The sequence below is a fragment of the Natator depressus genome, chromosome 8 (genome assembly GCF_965152275.1).
Source record: "Natator depressus isolate rNatDep1 chromosome 8, rNatDep2.hap1, whole genome shotgun sequence".
Classification (NCBI taxonomy): Eukaryota; Metazoa; Chordata; order Testudines; family Cheloniidae; genus Natator; species Natator depressus.
Genome location: NC_134241.1, coordinates 5,615,215 through 5,638,377, shown reverse-complemented (window position 1 = coordinate 5,638,377; position 23,163 = coordinate 5,615,215). Strand labels below are relative to the sequence as shown.

At 41.3% G+C, this 23,163-nt stretch overlaps 1 long non-coding RNA gene across 1 annotated transcript in view; it reads left to right on the top strand.

The window, feature by feature from the left end:
* LOC141991872 (uncharacterized) overlaps positions 1-22,719 on the top strand; it is a 51,103-nt gene extending 28,384 nt beyond the window's left edge. The window contains exon 3 of the long non-coding RNA XR_012640488.1: positions 22,646-22,719. This is a non-coding gene — a long non-coding RNA (uncharacterized LOC141991872). The remainder of the gene's footprint in view (positions 1-22,645) is intronic.
* Positions 22,720-23,163: the final 444 nt, after the last annotated feature.

Genomic DNA, 23,163 nt, shown 5'->3' with positions numbered 1-23,163 from the left:
GTTTAATTGGTTTGGAACCCGGGAGTAGAAAAAAGCTATGTGGAAACTGATAAGCTGTTGTGATCCAGTATGTGACCTGGCTTCTGATAAAGAATGTTATCAGATCCTTATGAGCAGATGAAGAATGTTTTCTGGATTGTACATTTAAAAAACACCGAAAGCTGCCATTTTGATGTGACCCACCAAAAAAGAATATGGGTGAAATTCACAATTCAATGAAGAATTTGCAGCGTGACACTCTCAAGGACTTGATGATCAAGGAATAAGATTAGATGGTTTTTGTTTTAGTTTTTGGGTGAATGATCGTGCTTATAAAAGTGAGACACTGACGACTGGTTAAAGACTGACCAGCAATATGAAGTAGAAAGGTTTGTGCAAGCCTCTTCACACAACCCTAACCAATGCACTTCAGTCCAGACCAGCTAGTCTGGTCTTTCGCCTTTGTTGAACCAACACTGCCAATCTTTCTGTATTATAGTTTGTGCTGTGATTTTGTAGCATGGCTATCCAGTAGGCTGATGAAACTTGTTTGATTAAGGCCAGATCTCAATAAAGGTTCAGAGGTGATGGTCTAGTACATTTGGTCACTGGGCCTCCTAACAGTGCAATGTGACTTTTAAACTATACATACTCTTAAAATATAAGACATGCACAATACATTATTTGTGAAAGCACATTAACAAATGGCCAACATCCCTCATTGCTATTCAGTTCTTGTCTGCCATTAAAGATAATCTTTCATTGCTTTCCCATTTTAGAACTGAATTTGGTAATCTGCTAAAATCTAGAAAAATGCAAGAAGTGACGATCAAGTAGCTACACTAGTGTATAGCAACCTGGTCAAGCTATAACATGGTTACAGTAAAACCAAAAATCTTAAAAGTAAAATGAAATCTTAGTCAACAAATGTGCTAGCTTAAAAGGCAGAAATCTCCAGAAATTAAGGCAGTTTCATACAGTAAATTGTTTAAGGATTCACTTTATCCTCAACTTAGTGTTACTTCACTGGACTGTACATTTTCTTATAGGAATAAACAGAAATAGACAAAGTAAAGTAAAGTAAAATCCTAGCGAGGTAAACAGAAAGGCGCATAAACGCTGCCAAATTAAATGTAAAAACATAATAAGAAAAGCCAAGAAGGAGTTTGAAGAACAGCTAGGCAAAAACTCAAAAGGTAATAACAAAATGTTTTTTAAGCACATCAGAAGCAGGAAACCTGCTAAACAACCAGGGGGGCCCCTGGACGATCGAGATACAAAAGGAGTACTTAAAGACGATAAAGTCATCGCGGAGAAACTAAATGAATTCTTTGCTTCAGTCTTCACGGCTGAGGATGTTAGGGAGATTCCCAAACGTGAGCCATCTTCTGTAGGTGACAAATCTGAGGAATTGTTACAGATTGAAGTGTCACTAGAGGAGGTTTGGGAATTAATTGAGAAACTTAACAGTAACAAATCACCAGGACCAGATGGCATTCACCCAAGAGTTCTGAAAGAACTCAAATGTGAAATTGCGGAATTATTAACTATGGTTTGTAACTGTCCTTTAAATCAGCTACAGTACCCAATGACTGGAAGACAGCTAATGTAACACCAATATTTAAGAAGGGCTCTAGAGGTGATCCTGGCAATTACAGACCGGTAAGTCTAACGTCAGTACCGGGCAAATTAGTTGAAACAATAGTCAAGAATAAAATTGTCAGACACATAGAAGAACATAAATTGTTGCGCAAAAGTCAACATGGTTTTTGTAAAGGGAGATTTTGACTTACCAATCTAATAGAGTTCTTTGAGGGGGTCAACAAACATGTGGACAAGGGGGATCCAGTGGACATAGTGTGCTTAGATTTCCAGAAAGCCTTTGACAAGGTCCCTCACCAAAGGCTCTTACATAAATTAAGCTGTCATGGGATAAGAGGGAAGATCCTTTCATGGATTGAGAACTAGATAAAAGACAGGAATAAATGGTAAATTTTCAGGAACAGAGAGGGGTAACTAGTGGTGTTCCCCAAGGGTCAGTCCTAGGACCAATCCTATTCAACCTATTCATAAATAATTTATCTACAACTAATCAGGAGAAAGATCTTGGAGTCATCATGGATAGTTCTCTGAAGACGTCCATGCAGTGTGCAGCGGCAGTCAAAAAAGCAAATGGGATGTTAGGAATCATTAAAAAAGGGATAGAGAATAAGTCGGATAATATCTTATTGCCCTTATATAAATCCATGGTACGCCCACATCTTGAATACTGCATACAGATGTGGTCCCCTCATCTCAAAAAAGATATACTGGCATTAGAAAAGGGCAACTAAAATGATTAGGGGTTTGGAACGGGTCCCATATGAGGAAAGATTAAAGAGGCTAGGACTTTTCAGCTTGGAAAAGTGGAGACTAAGGGCGATATGATAGAGGTCTATACAATCATGAGTGGGGTGGAGAAAGTGAATAAGGAAAAGTTATTTACTTGTTCCCATAAGATAAGAACTAGGGGCCACTAAATGAAATTAATGGGTAGCAGGTTTAAAACAAACAAAAGGAAGTTCTTCTTCACTCAGCGCACGGTCAACCTGTGGAACTCCTTGCCTGAGGAGATTGGGAAGGCTAGGACTATAACAGGATTTAAAAGAGAACTGGATAAATTAATGGAGGTTAAGTACATTAATGGCCAGGATGGGTAAGGAATGGTGTCCCTAGCCTCTGTTTGTCAGAGAGTGGAGATGGATGGCAGGAGAGAGATCACTAGATCATTACCTGTTAGGTTCACTCCCTCTGGCATAGGCCACTGTTGGTAGACAGGATACTGGGCTGGATGGACCTTTGGTCTGACCCAGTATGGCCATTCTTATGTTCTTAAATTTACCCATGGTTTGGGAGGCCAGGGCAAAGCTCCCTGCACCAGTTAAGCACTGCGCTGGGGTGGTGTGTGTCAGTGGGGTGGGCTGCATGGTACAAAGACCCTTTGTAGGACAGAGTTGCCTGTGGACCCTCTGTGCTTCAGAATTAGAATTTTTTTACATCTTTCCCCCTCCACGATCCCCTATACGCTAGGGAAAAATGCAGCAATGGAGGGGTGGGACTCCATCTGCCCCATCCTTAGCACACTGTCTCCCTACACATCTGTGCCCCCTATCCCAAAGGGCAGGAAATCAGGTGGCATAAAGCTGGCTATGCTGTATAATACACACAATGTAAGGATTCCTCCATGCTCAGTAACCCTCAGCAGCCTCTTTAGGCTGGCTTAAAGTCCCTTTTGTGCTGTTCTAGCTGCACAAAGAGACCTCAGTATCGCACCCAAACAGTAGACACAGACTGAAGATGAAAAAAAAAATCTTTACCACTTAGGACCATAGTAACTGCAGGGCAACTATGAGCCATCTCATCCAGTGTCCTGATAGCGGCCAGCACTGGATGTTTCTAAGGAAGATGCAAGAAACCCTGCGGTCGGCTGTTATGAAATAACAGGCTCACAAGGAGAGCTTTTTCCTAACCCCCATTAGTGAGTGGTTGGCTTATATCCTGAAGGTGGAGGGTTTAGATCCCTCTTCTTAGCGGTCATGCCTTTTCATTAACCTTTCACTCATCTCTCATTTCTCTCCACCTCTTCTTCCTTTTTTAAACAGGCCCCACCAGCCCCATCTGCTACTGCAGTATTAATATGAAATAAGATGATGATGGTTATCATGTTAACTGGTGCAAACATGATCCTGGAAATTTTTGAGACATCCCCTTTGACTGAGACTCGGGATTATTGCTACCTGCTTCAAAAGAATCCACTGAAGTGTCTTTCAGTTTCTTTAAAGTAATTGAAAAGGAAACTCAGGTTCCACTCAGCTTGCACTCACTGTTATGAAAAGGAAAAAGAGGAATCATAGAAATGTAGGGCTGGTTGGGCATCTTGAGAAGTCATCAAACCCAGCCCCCTGCTCTGAGGCAGGACCAGGTAAACCTAGACCATCCCTGACAGGAGTTTGTCCAACTCTGTTCTTAAAAATCGCCAATAATGGGGATGCCACCATCCCCCTTGGAAGCCTGTCCCAGAGCTTAATGCCCCTTATTGTTAGAAAGTTTTCCCTAATATCTAACCTAAATTTCCCTTGCTGAAGATTAAGCCCTTAACTTCTTGTCCTACCTTCAGTGGACATGGAGAACAATTGATCCTCATCTTATTTCTAACAGCCCTTAGCACATTAGAAACCTGTTTTCAGGTCAAGACTCAAGACTAGCCAGGCCCAGTTTTTAACCTTTCCTCAGAGGTCAGGTTTTCTAAACCCTTTATAATTTTTGTTGCTTTTCTCTGAACTCTCTGCGGTTTGTCCACGTTTCCAAAACTTCACAGAACTGGACACAGTCCTCCAGCTGAGGTCTCACCAGTACCAAGTAAAGTGGGACAATGACCTCCCATGCCTTACATACGACACACCCAGGACATTCACAAAAAGCCAGCCAGGCAGCTATCCTGGTAATTATACCTTTGAGGGAAAAGCTACTGTCCTGTAAAAACAACAAAGTTACTTGAAGGTGTCGTGTGCCAACCTTATCCAATCTCCATGCATCTGACTTTCTTTCTGCGTGCTCCCTTTTTTGTGTCTATTTCCAGTTATCCACTGCTTAATCTTTTCTGCTTGCACTTGGCTCAGATTCTGACAAGTGTATTAAATGTATCTTGAAGGGTGATACCACAGGGCAGAAATCAACAAGAACTGCCTCTCCAACATTAAATAATAAAGAAAGCAAAGTTCTCCTTCCTTGGTTACTCATGTCATCATTTTACAAAACAGTGCCATGTTTTGATTAACTCGTGCCATCAGGAGTGGACATTGAAGGCAAAAAAGAGGAAAATGCACTTAATTTCTCTTCTAAAAGCTTTCCCCTGAGTGGTGTCTACAATTACAAATGTATAGTGCTCTTAAATTCAATCTGTTCTATTTCCTTGGACTCCTATCTGGTAATTTATTTAAGAGGTGGATGTTTTACAAAACAGTCTTAACATTTTATTTTTGCCATGTGTAGAAGTTTGCAGACTTCTAGCAAGTTTTAAATTGGGACTTTTTTTTTTTTAGCTTTCTTTTGCTCTGTTTTTCTGCGGTTGAAGAAGGGGAGATGAGAACAGTGACCCAATGTTCATAAAGCTGTAACTTTAAGAAATTATTGAAACTCCAACCCCCCCCCCCACATGCACTCACACACACAGTGCCGTGTCTAAACTGAAGTTTGGATGAAATTCTTCCAGTAACCTACGCCATTGCTAGCAAAGGTAGAAAAACTATGTAGACTAATCACTGGCATTGATGCCAACTTGTTGTCTAGACTTACCATGAGCATGGTTACAAACACCTGCACCCACTCTACATGAGCCTTTCTACCATATCTGCCATCTGTGGAACTGCACCGGCACTAGACCAACTGGGACTGATGTTCAGAGAAACGTTGGGGTTGACCCAGCCAGGGACACACCATGTACTTCTGGAGAGCATGGCAGAGCACCAAGACTGAACATACCTCCAGGCTGCATGCGCACATCCATCCCTGTCTAAGCAATTTATACCATGCACAGTACCATAACATCTAATTGCTTATTCTCAGAAGAAGGAAAAGCCCTGGCATCTCCTACATTGCTTTGCAGTGATTGTAAGCAGCTGTTGCCTTGCTAATGATAAGCCCTGTAAATAACAGCAGGGGAAATTACACCCCCCCTTTTAGCAAATACCCTTTGTCTTGCTGCCGTCCAACCTTTCCTCATTAAAATACACAAAAACAGTAGAGAGCAGGGCGGCCGTGGGCACATCTGGTAGAGAAAGATCACATACAAAACACTGCTGCAATGGTCAATTCCATCAAAACAAAATTACTGTGATTTGCAAGTGGAAAAATCACACAGCAGGAAATGTATTGAAATAGTATGTACGACAAGGAGTGATTCAGAACCCCAGAGCCAGGCACCACAGTGCAAACCCCCATAGAGCCAAACCATTATCAGTGATGCAAACTGAATCTGATTACTCAGAGCAATCACTGCTATCTCCATTTTATTACAGCCTTGGTGCTTGACTCCAATTTCCTCTCTTACATGCAAAATACGTGCCTCTCTTGAGACGTCACTTTATTTGGATCATCTGGCCTCCAGGAGTCTAACTAGGTTTATATTCGTTCTTCCTGCCTGCATACTTCACCATCACCCTGCAGTAAGGACTGTCTTGGGCTCAGGTCACTCATATGAACAAACATACTTCCCCATGGGGGAAAAAACACATCACACAATTCACTAGTGCATGAATACTGATGAGTCTGATTTCACTGGGTGACCCCTGGTTCTTATGCTATGTGAAGGGATAAATAACCCTTCCCTATTCACTTTCTCCATCCTAGTCATGATTTCATAGACCTCTACCATATCCCCCATAGTCGTCTCTTTTCTAAGCTGAAGAGTCCCACTTTTTTAATCTCTCCTCATATGGAAGCTGTTATATTCTCCTCATAGACTTTAAGGGCTGAAGGGACCACCGTGATCATCTAGACTTACCTACTGCACATCACAGGCCACAGAACCTCACCCACCCACTCCTGTCATAGACCCCAACCTCTGGCTGAGTTACTGACATCCTCAAATCATGATTTAAAGACTTCAAGTTACTGAGAATCCACCATTTCCTCTAGTTCAAACCAGCAAGTGACCCATGTCCCACACTACAGAGGAAGGCAAAAGCCCCCAGGGTCTCTGCCAATCTTATCTGGCAGAAAATGCCTTCCCAACCCCAGCTATGGCAATCAGTTAGACCCTGAGCATGTCATCAAGACCTATGAGCCAGACATGTGGAAAGAAGTTTCTGTAGTAACTCAGAGCTCTCCCCATCTGGTGTCCCATCTCTGGCTTGGAGATATTTGCTAACAGCAGTTGTGGATGGGCCACATGCCATTGTAGACAATCTCATCATACCATCCCCTCCATAAAGTTACCACACTCAGACTTGAAATCAGTTAGGTTTTTTGTCCCCACTGCTTCCCTCAGGAGGCTGCTCCAGAACTTCACTCCTCTGATGGTTAGAAATATTAATCAAATTTCAAGCCTAAACTTGTTGATGGCCCATTTATATCCATTTGTTCTAGTGCCATCATTGGCCCTCAACTTACCTAACTCTTCTTTCTCCCTCCCCTCCCCCTTGGTCTTTATCCCTCCAGCGTATTTATAGAAAGCCATCATATCTCCCCTCAATCTTCATTTGGTTAGGCTAAACTAGCCAAGCTCCTTAAGTCTTCTCTCATAAGGTAGGCTTCCCATTCCTCTGATCATCCTAGTAGCCCTTCTCTGCACCTGTTCCAGATTGAATTCATCTTTCTTAAACATGGGAGATCAGAACTGCACATAGCATTCCAGATAAGATCTCACTGGTACCTTGTATAATGGTAATAATGCTTCCCTATCTCTACTGGAAATACCTCACCTGATGCATCCTAGAATTGCATTAGCCTTTTTTATGGCCACATCACATTGGTGGCTCATAGTAATCCTATGATCAACCAATACACCCAGATCTTTCTCCTCCTCTATCACTTTCAACTTACAGCAAAAATTCTAGTTGTTAGTCCCTAAGTGCATGAGCTTGCACTTTGCACTATTAAATTTCATCCCACTTCTATTATTGCAGTTTTCAAGGTCATCCAATTCTTCTTGTACAATATTCTGATCCTCCTCCATATTGGCAATACCTCCCAACTTTGTGTCATCTGCAAATTTTATTAGCACACCTCCAATTTTTTGTGCCATGGTCATTAATGAAAATGTTAAATAAGATTGGTTCCAGGACCGATCGCTGAGGACTACTACTAATAACCTCTCTTCAGCCTGGCAGTTCACCTTTCAGTGTGACCCGTTGTAGTCTCCACTTTACCTATTTCCTTATCCTTCAATTGTCATATTAATCCCCATCTCCTCCAATTTAACTAATAATTTCCCATGTGGAACTGTAGAAAATACCTTACTAAAATCCAGGTAGATTAGGTCTACTGCATTTCCTCAAAGAAAGACATCAAGGTGATCTGGCGCAATCTAGCTAATCATTTTTGTGGCCTTTTTCTATACTTTTCCCATTCTAATATATATATTTTTTGAGATGGGATGACCAGAAGTGCACTCTGTATTCAAGGTGTGGGCATACCATGGATTGACATAAGGGTATTATGCTATTTTCCGCCTTATTATCTATCCCTTTCCTAATGGTCCCTAACAGTCTGTTAGCTTTTTTGACTGCTGCTGCACATTGAGTAGAAGTTTTCAGAGCACTACCCACAATGACTCCAAGATCTCTTTCTTGAGTGGTAACAGCTAATTTAGACCCCATCATTTTGTATATATAGTTGAGATTATGTTTTCCAATGTGCCTTACTTTGCAACATTGAATGTCATCTGCCATTTTTGTGAGATACCTTTGTAACTCTTCAAAATCAGCTTTGGACTTAACCATCTTGAGTAATTTTGTATTGTCTGCAGACTTTGCTACCTCACTGTTTACCCCCTTTTCCAGATCATTTATGAATATGTTGAACAGCACAGGTCCCAGTACAGATCCTTGATGGAACGGTGCTATTTACTTGTTTCCATTATGAAACTGACCATTTATTCCTACCCTTTGTTTCCTTTGTGTTATAGTGTGATCCTAAGTGTAGGGTACTCCTGGGCCTGCTGGAGATGTATGGGATTCGTATATAGTAGAGCTTAATCTGTCAGTGAAAGTTGCAGACGGGATACGTGGGGTTTAAGGTATGTTACACAAAGATCCCTTAAGTGGACATTTCTTCATTTAAGGTTTGCGTGCAAGCTTAACTAGTTTTTAACAAAGAGGATTTTTCATGGGAACATACATGTGTTATTTTATTCCCTAAACAGAAAAGATCATGTAATGAATTCTAGAACTGTTAACTCATGTTCAGAAGTTTCCAAGCAATGAACAGAAATGTGACTTATTCAAAATGGAAAACGGAAATCTCTCTCTCTCTGTTTTCCAGTTTTTAAGGGGGGTTGTTTTTAAAGATCTATGTATAGAAAATTTAATTAGCCTTGTTCCAGCGGAACTATTACCCTATTGCTCTTTAGAATGACAAGTCTACAAAAACACTTGTTGGGATCTTTCATTCCCTCTTTCATCAGTCCTCATTAGGTTTGCCCCTTGAGTTTGTAATGGATTACGGTGATAGCATAGCGCTTGTTGCATCTAGAATCAAAGCTGTTTGACGTGTAACGAATGAAGTCTTCTTTAGTGAGGATGTAACTTAAGGTACTAATGTACTATCCTCAGATGCTTTCTTTCGCTTGCTCATTTTCCCCTTTTTCATTCGCTCATAAAGTATATTTTTGTTCAAATAAATGCAGTCATGTAATGTTATGTTCTCTGCAATAACCCCTACTAAGAGTATTTTTTAACAAAAGCAAACAAACCACACAGCAACAATTATTCTGGAGGCAGCCGTGAGGGAAAAATCTACATCAGGGGGATTATTTACTGTATGTTCCAAAGGGCTGAATGAACCCATGGGTCTGCAAACCAAACTTTGCAACAACCAATCATAAAACCTGCTTCAAAATTCTATGCCCAACTTCAAAATTCCTGTGCAGCTTTCAGCCATCTCAGACGAAAAATAACCCCACACAGAAGAACCCACAATAATCTCCAGCTCCCAACCTCTCTGGTCTGTGGAAATGTGAGAGGGCTTGGCGGGGGTGGGGAGCCAAGGTACTTGAAGACAGTGCAATAATGGGAAAAGAACATGAATCGCTAGAGAGAACTGATATCTGCTTTGCGCCTCTATCTGGATGCTGGTAGAGATTTACAAGATAGTGTGACACAATGCTAATATGTAGTAGTGCAGAACTCTGCATCTATTTCAGTTCTATAGACAAGACTTCCCCTTCCATGGATGGAAACATTTCTTGAGAAATTCTTTGTGGTTTATGGAGCATGATCCCTTCAGCAGAGGGCTCTGGTTCGTGCAGAGGATGAGAAGATGATGACTCCTTGAACCCTACAGGTGTGGGAAGAACTATGGTGAAGCCTGGATCCAATCCATCCTTAAAATGGATGAGGTGATATGACCTTGGAGCTTTTGTTCATCCTGTTGTCCTGCTCTTCAAACAGACTTAGATCTCATATTACAGCTGATTCTCCATAATGCCTTATATCTAGCATAGGGTCCCGCAGTTGAACACTTGCCCCATTCAGGTTTAGGCAGGATTCAGTTTGAGCAAGAGAGAAGAAATCTATGGAACTCCCAGGAAATGGAGGTAGCTCAGAGATGGAATTGTAATAGAATGGCAAGAAACCCTGGACAGAAGGGCTGATTGATGGCCTGAGAGTGATCTGGGTTAGTTCTAACTCTGTGGGATTCAAACTGTGGTGAAAACAACACTAGAGAGACAAGGTGAGTGAGGGAATATCTTTTATTGGACCAACTTCTATTGATGAGAGAGACAAGCTTTCAAGCTCACACAGAGCTCTTCTTCAGGTCTGATAATGACACAACACTTAAGACCATCTGGCATGTTTGTCAAAACATGAAGGCCAAATAAAAATCCTGGAAATCAACGAGACATCTGATATGAGCTATGGATATAAATATAATGAGTTGGTTCTTTCACTTGTTCTTTATGCATGAATTAGAAATTCTTCCAGAAACCTTAATCTTGAATTGACAGAGGAGCTTGGAAGCATCATGTTACATCACTGGTTCTGCACTCTTGCTCATATCTTCCCTCTATGTCTATATGTTTCAGATTCCTGATCTTACTCCTGACTTACACTTCCAGAACTCCTTTCTTCCCCAATTTCATTTCCTAACTAAAGCTCCTCCAGTATAGAGACACTGCTTGGACTATGGCCAAGGTTTCCAAAAGCAACTAGTGACTTTGGGTGCTTCAGTTTTTGGGCACCCACTTTGAGACACTATAAAGAGGCCAGATTTTCCAAAAGTGCTGAGCACCTCTTTCTGAAAATCAGGCCTTTTAAGATGTCTGAAGTTGAACACCCCGCATCACTAGTTAGTTTGGAAACTCTTGGCCCATCTAGCTCACCTGTAGGGCTGATGGGTCTGTGAGCATCGTTTAAAAAGTGGCACCTTAGAGACTAACAAATTTATTTGAGCATAAGCTTTCGTGAGCTATAGCTCACTTCATCGGATGCATTCAGAGCCACGAAAGCTTATGCTCAAATAAATTTGTTAGTCTCTAAGGTGCCACAAGTCCTCCTTTTCTTTTTGCGAATACAGACTAACACTGCTGCTACTCTGAAACCTGTTTAAAAAGTGGTTTTGTTTATTATACTTTACAAATAGAAAAAAACACTGTTAATAGTCTCAGAGATCTGGAACGGGGTTTTGTTCTACTTTTTATGAAAGTGCCAACAATGATGTCAGGTATAACAGGTCAACTTGTGCCAGTGTGTTGGTGATCATGGTACTTCTGTAGATGGGTCATGCATTAAACAATGGTGAGTGTGTATCTCTTGACACCTAGTATCTAAACATGGCCTAAATCCTATTATAAAATGTATTAGTGTGGCAGACTGAATTTGCCTAAGTCTGAGTTATTGTCCTCTCAATATACCAACTGCGTGTTAAAACAAAGGACAATATTTGTGGGCTATAATGCTTTCATCTAATTTCAGTTGTTGGGTTTACTGTACGGGTGCTGGGTGGTACTTGTGGCCTGTCGTGTACAGGAGGTCAGACAAGATGGTCTGGTGTTCCCTTCTGCCCTTAACTCTATGACTATGACTCTAGGATAGTAAGTGTGAAATAGTATCAGAAATAGACAAAGCAAGGAACATAGAGAAGCAGAAACCTTTCCATACTGCTCCCAGGCCTCAAGCGAGAGAACAATGTTACTCAAAAGAGAACACAGACAATGGAGGAGAGGGGGAAATAAAATAACCCTCAAAACAAATAACATAATGGAAATCTAATCACGAAGAGGCTGAGAATTAATGGGAAAGAAAGAACAATATTGCTCTGAAAAAGCAAAAGGTCGGAAACATGAAATGATGAGGTGATACAAAGACAAAGATAGAAAGAGAAATATGAAAAAAGGCAAATAGAAAAGAATAATCAAAAAGCCCTGTGGCAAGAAGAACAAGATGTACAAAAGTGAGAATAAAGGTTCTGAGTAGAAAAGGAAGGTTAAAAACACTGGAAAGAAAAAAAAATACCAGGCAGGAAAATAAGAGTGCATGCACATAAATAACACACACACACTGAGAGAGAGACAATTAAGGAAAGGGAAATAAGTATTAAGCATAGCCAGGATTCATGCATGTTGGTTTCATGATGAGATGAAGCCTCACTTCTTATTTTGGTTTTCATAGCTCAGCTGCGGCTGGAAAAGAATATACAGGACTCGGTATCCAGCTAGTTCAGGCTGGTTACTGGACACGTGTTCTTTTTAAAAATGTCTTAAAAGCTCTTATTGGGTGTGCAGGTCACTTCAATGAAAGGCTCTAGAGGAGCAGAGAGAATTTCAAAGAGTGCGTGAATCCATCAATGCAGCATGGCAGAACTAGCTGTACTACTTACAAGCCCTCTTCCTCCACCCCAAGAAAAGAAAAGAAAAGGTTGAGAGTGCATGAAGCTATGTGAAGCTATGACTCTAGGCTCCCAGATGGAATTTTCCAATAAAAATGAAATGCGTTCACGCCATTCTAGGTAGGCAATGTCTGGATAATTGAAACTCACAACACATCAGAATCAGACTGGGTAAAAAGTAAAAAACGCTGACAGGAATTTCTTTGGTCAACACATTCCTTGCTAAAATGTTGCTAATATTACAGATTATTGTTATACATTTATATTGTGGTAGTGCTTAAAAGCCTTATCCAGATTGGGACCCATTGTACTTGGAGCTGTACAAAGATATAGTAAGTGATAGTCCCTACCCAAAAGATCTTACAACCTAACTGATCAGATGTAAGAAGCTGATTAGACACACAAATGGACTGGGATGAGTTGATAGAAATGAGTAATAAATAAGAAAACAGTGTCCCTAAACCACGGGATTAGATCAGTGACAGAATTTCCTTATGAATAGAGCTGGGTGAAAATATGTGCCTGACTGTCCTCTCACTTATATAAATCTTATATCACTGACTCCATTGACTCTGATAACTCCTGGGCTCCATTAATACCAGCAAGAAGGGCAGGAGCCTTAGTTAGTCTGCAGACGAGAAGAGCGAGGGGGGATTTGATAGCAGCCTTCAACTACCTGAAGGGGGATTCCAAAGAGGATGGAGCTCTGCTATTCTCAGTGGTGGCAGATGACAGAACAAGGAGCAATGGTCTCAAGTTGCAGTGGGGGAGGTCGAGGTTGGATATTAGGAAACACTATTTTACTAGGAGGGTGGTGGAGCACTGGAATGGGTTACCTAGGGAGGTGGTGGAAGCTCCATCCTTAGAGGTTTTTAAGGTCAGGCTTGGCAAAGCCCTGGCTGGGATGATTTAGTTGGGGTTGGTCCTGCTTTGAGGAAGGGGTTGGACTAGATGGTCTCCTGAGGTCTCTTCCAACCCTAGTCTTTTATGATTCTATGTATTTTAAGTTTGCAGAGGATTGTGTTTTTTTTCAGCTTCAGGGCACATTATGCACACTCTGGGCCTGATTCTCCATCGCCGTGCACCTTGGTGTGTCATTTACACCCAGGCAAAGTAGACGTAAAATACTACTGTTCTGATCTAATAGCATTTCTCTCCCACTTCGCATTCAGTTGTAGCAAGGTGCAAGACAACTGAGGGTCAGGCACCAAGAGTCTTACTTTGGGTTTGAATTGATCTAAACTAGGGCTGTCAAGAGATTTAAAAAAAATAAATCGCCATTAATTGCGTGATTAATTGTGCTGTTAAACAATAACAGAATACCATTTATTTAAATATTTTTCATGACTTCTACATTTTCAAATATGTTGATTTCAATTACACAGAATACAAAGTGTACAGTGTTTACTTAATATTTATTTTTTTACAAATATTTGCACTGTAAAAAACAAAAGACATAATATTTTTCAATTGCCCCATTACGAGTACTGTAGTGCAATCTCTTTATCATGAAAGTTGAACTTACAAATGTAGAATTATGTACAAAAAAACTGCATTCACAAAGAAAACAATGTAAAACTATTGAGCCTAGAAGTCCACTCAGTCCTACTTCATGTTCAGCCAATCGCTCAGACAAACAAGTTTGTTTACATTTGCAGAAGATAATGCTGCCCACTTCTTGTCTACAATGTCACCTGAAAGTGAGATCAAGCTTTTTCATGGCACTGTTGTAGCTGGTGTTGCAAGATATTTACATGCCAGATGTGCTAAAGGTTCATATGTCTTGTCAAGCTTCAACCACCATTCCAGGGGACATACATCCATGCTGATGACGGGTTCTGCATGATAGGAATCCAAAGCAGTGTGGACTGACGCATGTTCATTTTCATCATCTGAATCAGATGCCACCAGTGGAAGGCTGATTTTCTTTTTTGGTGGTTCAGGTTCTGTGGTTTCCACATCGGAGTGTTGCTCTTTTATGACTTCTGAAAGCATTCTCCACACCTCGTCCCTCTCAGATTTTGGAAGGCACCTTCAGATTCTTAAACCTTGGGTCAAGTGCTCCATCTAGCTTTAGAAATCTCACAGTGGTACCTTCTTTGCATTTTGTCAAATCTGCAGTGAAAGTGTTCTTAAAATGAACAATATGCTGAGTCATCATCCGAGACTGCTATAACACGAAATATATGGCAGAATGAGCGTAAAACACAGAGCAGGAGATATACAATTCTCCCCCAAGGATTCAGTCACAAATTTAATTAGTGCATTTTTTTTTAATGAGCGTCATCAGCATGGAAGCATGTCCTCTGAAATGGTGGCCGAAGCATGAAGGGGCATACGAATGTTTAGCATATCTGGCACATAAATACTTGCAATGCTGGCTACAAAAGTGCCATGCAAATGCCTGTTCTCACTTTCAGGTGACATTGTAAATACGAAGGAGGCAGCATTATCTCCCATAAATGTAAAAAGAAAAGGAGTACTTGTGGCACCTTAGAGACTAACCAATTTATTTGAGCATGAGCTTTCGTGAGCTACATCTCACTTCATCGGATGCATAACGATGAAGTGAGCTGTAGCTCACGAAAGCTTATGCTCAAATAAATTGGTTAGTCTCTAAGGTGCCACAAGTACTCCTTTTCTTTTTGCGAATACAGACTAACACGGCTGTTACTCTGAAACCTGTCATAAATGTAAACAAACTTGTTTGTCTTAGCAATTGGCTGAACAAGAAGTAGGACTAAGTGGACTTGTAGGCTCTAAAATTTTACATTATTTTGTTTTTGAGTGCAGTTATATAACAAAAAAAATCTACATTTGTAAATTTCACTTTCATGATAAGAGATCGCACTACAGTACTTGTATGAGGTGAATTGAAAAATACTGTTTCTTTTGTTTATCATTTTTAGTACAAATATTTGTAATAAAAATAATAACACATAGTGAGCACGGTACACTTTGCATTCTATGTTGTAACTGAAATCAATATATTTGAAAATGTAGAAAAACATCCAAAAATATTTAATAAATTTCAACTGGTATTCGACTGTTTAACAATGTGATTAATCATGATTAATTTTTTTAATCATGAGTAATTTTTTTGAGTTAACCACGTGAGTTAACTGCAATTAATCGAAAGCCCTAATCTAAACCACTCAAAATGATGCACAGTCAGGACTTCCAAATGTGATGATTTCCACCAAAAACTGTGAATCCCCTTCTCCAGAACCTCTCCCTGAACAAGCCCCTCTCCTTTTCTCTCTGCTGAGTTAGGTGGGTAGGGCTAAGTGTAAGTAAAGATACACAAAGTGCTCTTCTGAAGACAATAGCCAACGGAGGTGAGTTGTCTCATGCAGAAATGGCTATAGAAAAACAGACTATGAATCCTTCCAGTACGGTAACCTGTCTCTGATGGTAGCCAACACCAGTAATTTCACAGAATTTATGATGTGGAATCTAGTTTCAAGGAGATCAGTCCTTTAGCTATTCAGAATGAAACCTTGGGATGGCAAAAGTGATGGGAACTTTATAGATGCCCCACTTCTAAAATATTCCAACAAAATAATCTCTTCTCCTGTGTCACTTTATTAACTTCCACTGGCTCTTGCTTGCACGGTGAAAATGGAAACAGTGAGCAATGACGAAAGACCCAGTTGCATACCTGATATAAACAACTCCTGGGCCTTGTCAGTTTGGCCAGGTCTTTCAAGAATTCTTGAACATATTATTTATCTTCAGCTGCACTCATATTTGCTGCAGAATAATTTAATTTAAAATAGGCTAGTTTCATATATTTTCCACTTCACGGCTGAATTCAAAACCCTCCTGGCTTTTATTATTCCCCTTTACATTAGTAGAGCCACATTTTCTACTGCCTTACATACCTCATCCAACCCTGCACACATCCATTGCTCATACGCAACCTGTCACTCACTTTAGAGCGAATCCTGGAGCCGTTTTCTGGGTTAGTTGTGATCCTTCTTTTCTCATTTCTCATTGACTCACCATCGCCTTCAACAGCAGCATTTCTCATGCACTGCAGGACTCGGTTGTCCATCCATAACTGCTCCCTCATAAACTCTTGCCAGTGCTTCTCAATGGCTGTCACGGGACTATGTTGCCTTCAACAGTAATATGACAAAGAGCCTGAGCAGGAATGGACCTAAAATCTGTCATTTCAGATGGAATTAGAATAGACTCTTTTTTGTTCACTAACAGCATATTTTTTAAATTAGCTCTGACCAAGTATTTCCGAGGGCTTCTCTGCGTTAGGGAATTGTCCCCATCACAGCCATCACTGGCTAGTTAACAGTAGCTGAGCCTGCGTAACCCCCCCGGTGTACATAGCTAAAGATCCTGTAAGCCATGGTTTGCCCGAGTGCAGGTAACCCTAGTTTCAAACTGGGGTAAAATGCCCCCAGTGCAAATCATGACTTATAGAAATGTTTCCTGGTTACACTGGGGTCAGAACTGGTCCATATGAAGGCTCTGCTCATCAGCCTCCCACATCATTGGGTTTCCCCCCACACTGCAGGTTGTATGCAGCTCTGGGTTCTCCACACCAGCAACAGGGTTGTGTATGGCTGCTCTGCTGAGCTGCCATGTGGACAACACACACCAGGTGGAGAGCTCCAAGATTCCTCTCCACCACCAAAGTTGGCAACAGACCCAACATTTTCCTATATTCTCCACCTTCCCTACTCCCCAGGGAGCTATGCCTGGATAAAGAAAGTCAGCAGGGCAATGGCAGTGGTGGGAGAGATGGGGTGTGTCTGGACAACCATGGAACATATGTTGACAAGGAATCCTCAGGCTGCCACATGTGGGGAAACTGAGGCTATCACTTATAGCTTGGGAGATGACCAGCATACACCTCTGACTCGTGATCTGACCATATGACCTGCACTCTTAACCAGTGCATATGACATGCCTGTGTTAGTATTTATTATTATTTGCATTGTGGTAGTACCAGTCATGGGTCACAGGCATTTGAATTTGATCTCTGCTTCCCACACATAACCAATGGCAGATTTGGCCACTGACACTGTGGTCCTCAATACTATCTGGAGAATGGAGAGGTCCCTCATTATTCCCTCAATGAGCGCTCTTGTCAGCTTAAACATTTTATTGTATACAGGGAGTCACCACTTAAGCCTTTAGGAAGATTACCAACATGGTGCTAGCCCTCTGCATAGGGGTGGATTTCACCCACTGAGTATTTCCCGACATAAAAAAAATAAAGATTCAAAAGGCAAAGACGCTTCAACAACTGGTGCGGGCAAAGACGCTGTCGAGTTATTTGCCTGCACAATTGTGCACGTGCAATTCGGAAAATCAGGGCCAAACTTTGAACCAAAAGAGGTTGCACAAATATTAAATTAGTTTAAGTAACTATATTGTCAATATACTCTGTGTCCCACATAGAACACACAAAAGTGATGTTAAAACAACATTATTTAGATGGCAAAGTCAAGCATTCAAAAATTAGGAAATGCCAGAATTAAGGTTGCCTGCACCTTATTGCAGATCCCTTGTGTGTGTGAAACAGTCTTTGATTACATGATCACCTACTATTTTTTACACAGGACCCCTGCCTTATTCATTGCACAGGCGGGACAGTGCTCACCTAATGAGTTGTTAATCAATATTTTGTTTTCTCCTCATTGTTCAGTGTGTGGCCCCCATGCCTTATTTACTGCACACCATTCAAACTATTAGCATGCACACTTCATTAAAACTCACAACATCCCTGTTAGGCAGGGAAGTGATATTAAACCAGGATTTGCAGACAAGTAAATCTGAGGCCTGAAGAAGGCAAGACACTTGCCCAAGGTCACAAAGAGGGGCCATGGCAGAGCCAGAAATAGATTTCAGGTGTTCTGACTTCCAGCTCTAACCACTAGTGTCTACCCACCAGAAAAGGAAGGAACTATTGTATATCTTAGTAGCTGCCAACTCACTGTACACAAGACACTTAGATCTGGTCTACACTACAGAGTTGGGCTGACGCAAGGCAGCTTACATTGATCTATCTATGGAAGTGTCTACACTTAAATTTTGCTCTCTCTGACGTAACTGCTCCCCCCATGCTGACTTAATAATTCCACCTCTATGAGCGGGGTAGAGTCAAGGTTGATGTAGTTAGGTCAATGCAGCATCAGTGTAGACACTGCATTGCTTATGTTGACTGTTACTGGCTTTGAGGAGCCGTACCACAATGCCCCATACTGACAGCACAATCGATACAAGCACTGCTGGTGAGGATGCACACTGCCAACACACGGAGCAAAGAGTAGACGTGCACAAGGGATGTAATTACTGCAACAGCTGTACGGTGAGGTAAGTTAGGTCAACTTAATTTTGTAATGTAGACGTGGTCCTATTTTGATTAAGTGCAGTTAAACAGCTGCCATGTTTCACCCCGGAGAACAGCCAGCATGGGAGAACTGGAAAATTCCATCAGCTTCATGCAGTGTAACAGGGACTCCAAATTACAGCCCTTTTTTAAAAAAGAAGTTCATTGTCCAATACATTGGGCCAAATCATGCTTAACTTACTCAAATCCCATTGGACCAAATTCTTCTTTTGGTTATGCTAATATAAACCTGGAGTAGCTCCATTCAATAAGTTTACAAAAGATTTTACGCCCATGTAAGTTAAAGCAAAATTGAGCCCCAATTGGGACTGCACATCTGAGTAAGATGAGCAGGATTTGGCCTCTTAGTTCCATGTGACAGAAAGGCCTGAAATTTGATGGGATGACAAGTTCTCCCCTTCCGCAAAGTTCCATTCTAGGATTCCCCAGCCAGAGCGATTTTGTGTACCTGGAAAAAGAAAGGATTTCAGTGTCTAAACAAAAGATGTGCTAAAGCAGCATATTCAAGATATTATATAGGTTGTTGCTGGTTAACCTGCTTTAAAGTTGGCTTAACATCTCAAAGCTTCTGTTGGTGCAGGCTCCATTTCTGCTGATTAAACAACATGCATTCTACTTACCTAAAAGTTATCTTCCCTGCAGTTTGATTTTTCTATGATGGACTTCCTGATTAAAACCACTGTTAATTAGCTGCCATATTTCAGCTCAGAGGAAGCTCTATTTTAGGAACCACCAACAAGAATTCTAATTAACTCTAAGTCTGATGATGGCTTCTGGACACATGTCCCATGGGAACTGGGCTAGGACCTTCTAACTCATTTCAGAAAGATAACCTATCATTTTGTTTTTTCTTAAATTTAAGGGGGAAAAGCAAAATATATCCATGTCAGGTAGCAATACAAATATATGTGGCTGTTATTTACCTTGGATCTAAAAACCCAGACCAACCAACTAAACAAAGCCAACAACAATGATGCATCCGATGAAGTGAGCTGTAGCTCACGAAAGCTTATGCTCTAATAAATTTGTTAGTCTCTAAGGTGCCACAAGTACTCCTTTTCTTCTTCCAACAACAATGATGTCCTTGAAGCCTTTACATGGCTTAGGTAGTGCCATGTGATGTGTCTTTATTTGCTCCTCTTTGTCAGGCTGTTACCTCAATCAACATACCCAGGAAAGGTGTAGAAGTAAATCAAGGCTGTGGAAGTGAACCTCTGGGTTAGGCCGAAAGGGGGCAGAAGGGAATTCAGAGGATTGCCATTGGGCAGGAATAAAAAAAACAAGTCCTTCTAATCTCATGTGGTTTTATTATCGAAGCCTAGCATAATTCATTCCATAAAACCATTATTAACTATTAGCCAGGCACATAAATTACACCATAAATCCATAGCTACAGTTCAGCTGGATTTTGGCTGGCAATATAACCGGAGAGTGGGTGAGACAAATATGACAGGCATTCTGCAATAAGCTAAAGGAATTCAAATTGGTGTTTGAAGTGTATTCAGCGGCTATTTTTAACTCTATTTTCCCACTAAACTCCTAGCAGTGCTGCTACTTGAATTCCTATTGCAATAAGAAAGTCAAAGTTTACAAATCATCTTGAATGTGATTTTTTTAAAAGCCCCTGTATGTCCTCTATAAACACTATAAATCGATCTATGGGAATATGATTATACTTTTTGGTACTTTCACTAACGATTCATTCCCCAGCAACCTGAAAGGCCAGATTCCTCCCTGGTCTGATGGGGACCTCTTCCAGGGAGTGTGGGATGAGCTGGCGTTGCTGGGGAAGAAGAAGCTGAGGTGGGCTTGGTGCTGAAGCATGGGCATCAGGGCATGGGGCATGGCTAGGCACTGTCGGGGAGGAAGACGAGGTAGGTTCTGCACTGGTTCTGAGATGGTGGGGAGGGATGGTCCGCACCCCTGGAGAAAGAGGTTGGGGTGGGCAGGTAGCCTCTACACTACCACTGGGATGGCCTGGCCCCCTTCAGGAAGAAGTTGGCCGATGGGGCTTTGTGCTGGGGCTGCAGTGGCAGATGGCCTGTTCCACAGGAAGAGGAAGTGGGGGTGAACTCTGTCCCTCACCCCCTAGGCAGCACCTCTACTCAGCAATGTGGAGCCACCACCATATCCCCACAGAAGGCTGCATGTAGCCTCCAGCTCCCTCCTCCAGGCCAGGCCCCTCCAGCTCCAAAGGAAAACGTCACTGAACACGGAGGACAAGGACGGTGACTCTAGGCCAGTAAGCCCTCTCTAATTGGCTCAGGTCATGTGTCTGCAATACATGGGGATACTGAGCCTTTTAATACCTTGAGCAGTGTGACCTCTGTGTAATTATGGTTCAAGTTCTGCCCTTTTGACTTTATGCTCCGTTAGCTGGCTAATGAGCGTAACTATTCTGTCATTAGGGTGCATGTCACCTCCCGCTCGCTTCTGAAGGACACTTTGGTACCGTGAGCAGTGTGACCTCCTGGTAATGAGGGTTCAGGCAGCTGCTCGTTTACTTTCTTGGCATTACTCTGCTTTCGCCGGCCAGTGAGAGTGACTCTCCTGTAATTAAGGCGCAAATAACTTTCCTGTTGCTTGCTGAGCTCTTTGGACCCCTCGGCAATTCAGGTTCAGCTCTCTGCCCTCCCTGTTGGCAGTCTAGTCAGGGTGACAACCCTGAAATTCAGGTGCACATCACAAGTCTCTCTTATGGGATGCATCGAGCCCTTTGGTACCTTGCAATTCGGGTTCAGCTCTCTGCCCTTTTGCTCACTTAGCATTACGCTCTTTTGGGCTCGTCTTTAATTTGCATATAGGTTGCATTTCTCCTTCATAATGGTGGAGTAGGGCCGTATTAGTAATTTTGGGCAGTGACACCTCCCTGTAATCAGGGTCTGAATATTTGCCCATTAGTTCTTGGCATTGGGCTACTTTAGCCTACTGACCACTTTATAATCAGAATCCTCAGCCCTTTATTCCCTTAAATTATGCCACTTTAGCCAGCTGGTCAGAAGAAGCAGGCTGTAAGTAGGGTGCAAGTCTCATCAGTCTCTATTTATGGTGCCCTCAAAAACCTCTGAAGAGAATTCTGGCCCATCATGCACTTTCAAACTTGTCTCCAATAACAAATCACAAGGCTTGGCTGCAGAATTCCAGACAAGAGATCCTGCAGCAGTTGCTGGCAAGTTCAAACAGAGAGGTTTCTCTGGCAATTTTGGAATGAATTGATCAGTACAGTATTCCTTTTTTTCATTGACTTTGAATATAGGTCAATTAATTTCTCATTCTCTCTCTTAACCCCTGCTGGTTTTGTATTAAGAAGTTGGAACTGCATTGTGTAATAGTTGTCAAGGGGGAAAATCTGGGAATTTGGGTTTAGGAATAGGATTTATTTGATAGTTTTGGAACTTGGGTGAGGCTTGGGAGAGGCAAAAGTCCCATTGAAGAATATGGGGACAGCACAGTCCTGGCCAAATACACTCTTATGAAATTGCCAGTAATTCAGTAGTTATGTTTTTTTTTTTCCCCATTACCTGAACTGGATAGAAGCTCTGTAATACACAAATAATTTGAAAAAAAAATATGTTTTTCTCAATTGATTGAAGAATTCATTCTGTGCTGCCTTTAATTATTTAACATCGTTTGGCTTTTTGTATTGAGAATTGTGAACTGCATTGGAATTCTGCTAAAACTCTGCCCTGCACACTCTCTTTCCAGCCTCACAAGGACAACTGGACAAGAAGGAAGAACCCAATCAAAAAGAAAGGAAAAGAACTGTGGATCAGGAGACAGGAAATAAATGCTGAAAGCACAGTACCTGGGAATCTTTATAAGGTATTATGTGATATATTTCAAAGGTAAATCATACAACAATCTCACACAGTGAATAAAAATTAAACTAACAACATAAGACATTAATAGATTTCCTGAAGTTATATTAAGTATTCTTCATGTGCCTTGTAATAAATATTGCATTAAAATAACTTTTTTGTGTTTGTAGTTCTTTTTAGGTTTACACCAGGTCCAGAACTGTGGCATCTAAGTTCATTGGAAGGATAAATTAAATAAAGTAATTACTGTGTGTCACCTACCAAATGCTGATACATTTTGAAAGGCTGATATATCAAATTCTGAAGCTCAATTACGTGTCACATATGAAAAGGAAAATGGTTGATTAACCACAACACTCTCTGATGCCTGGAGAACCATTTACTGCTACAACCTTTGACAGTTTC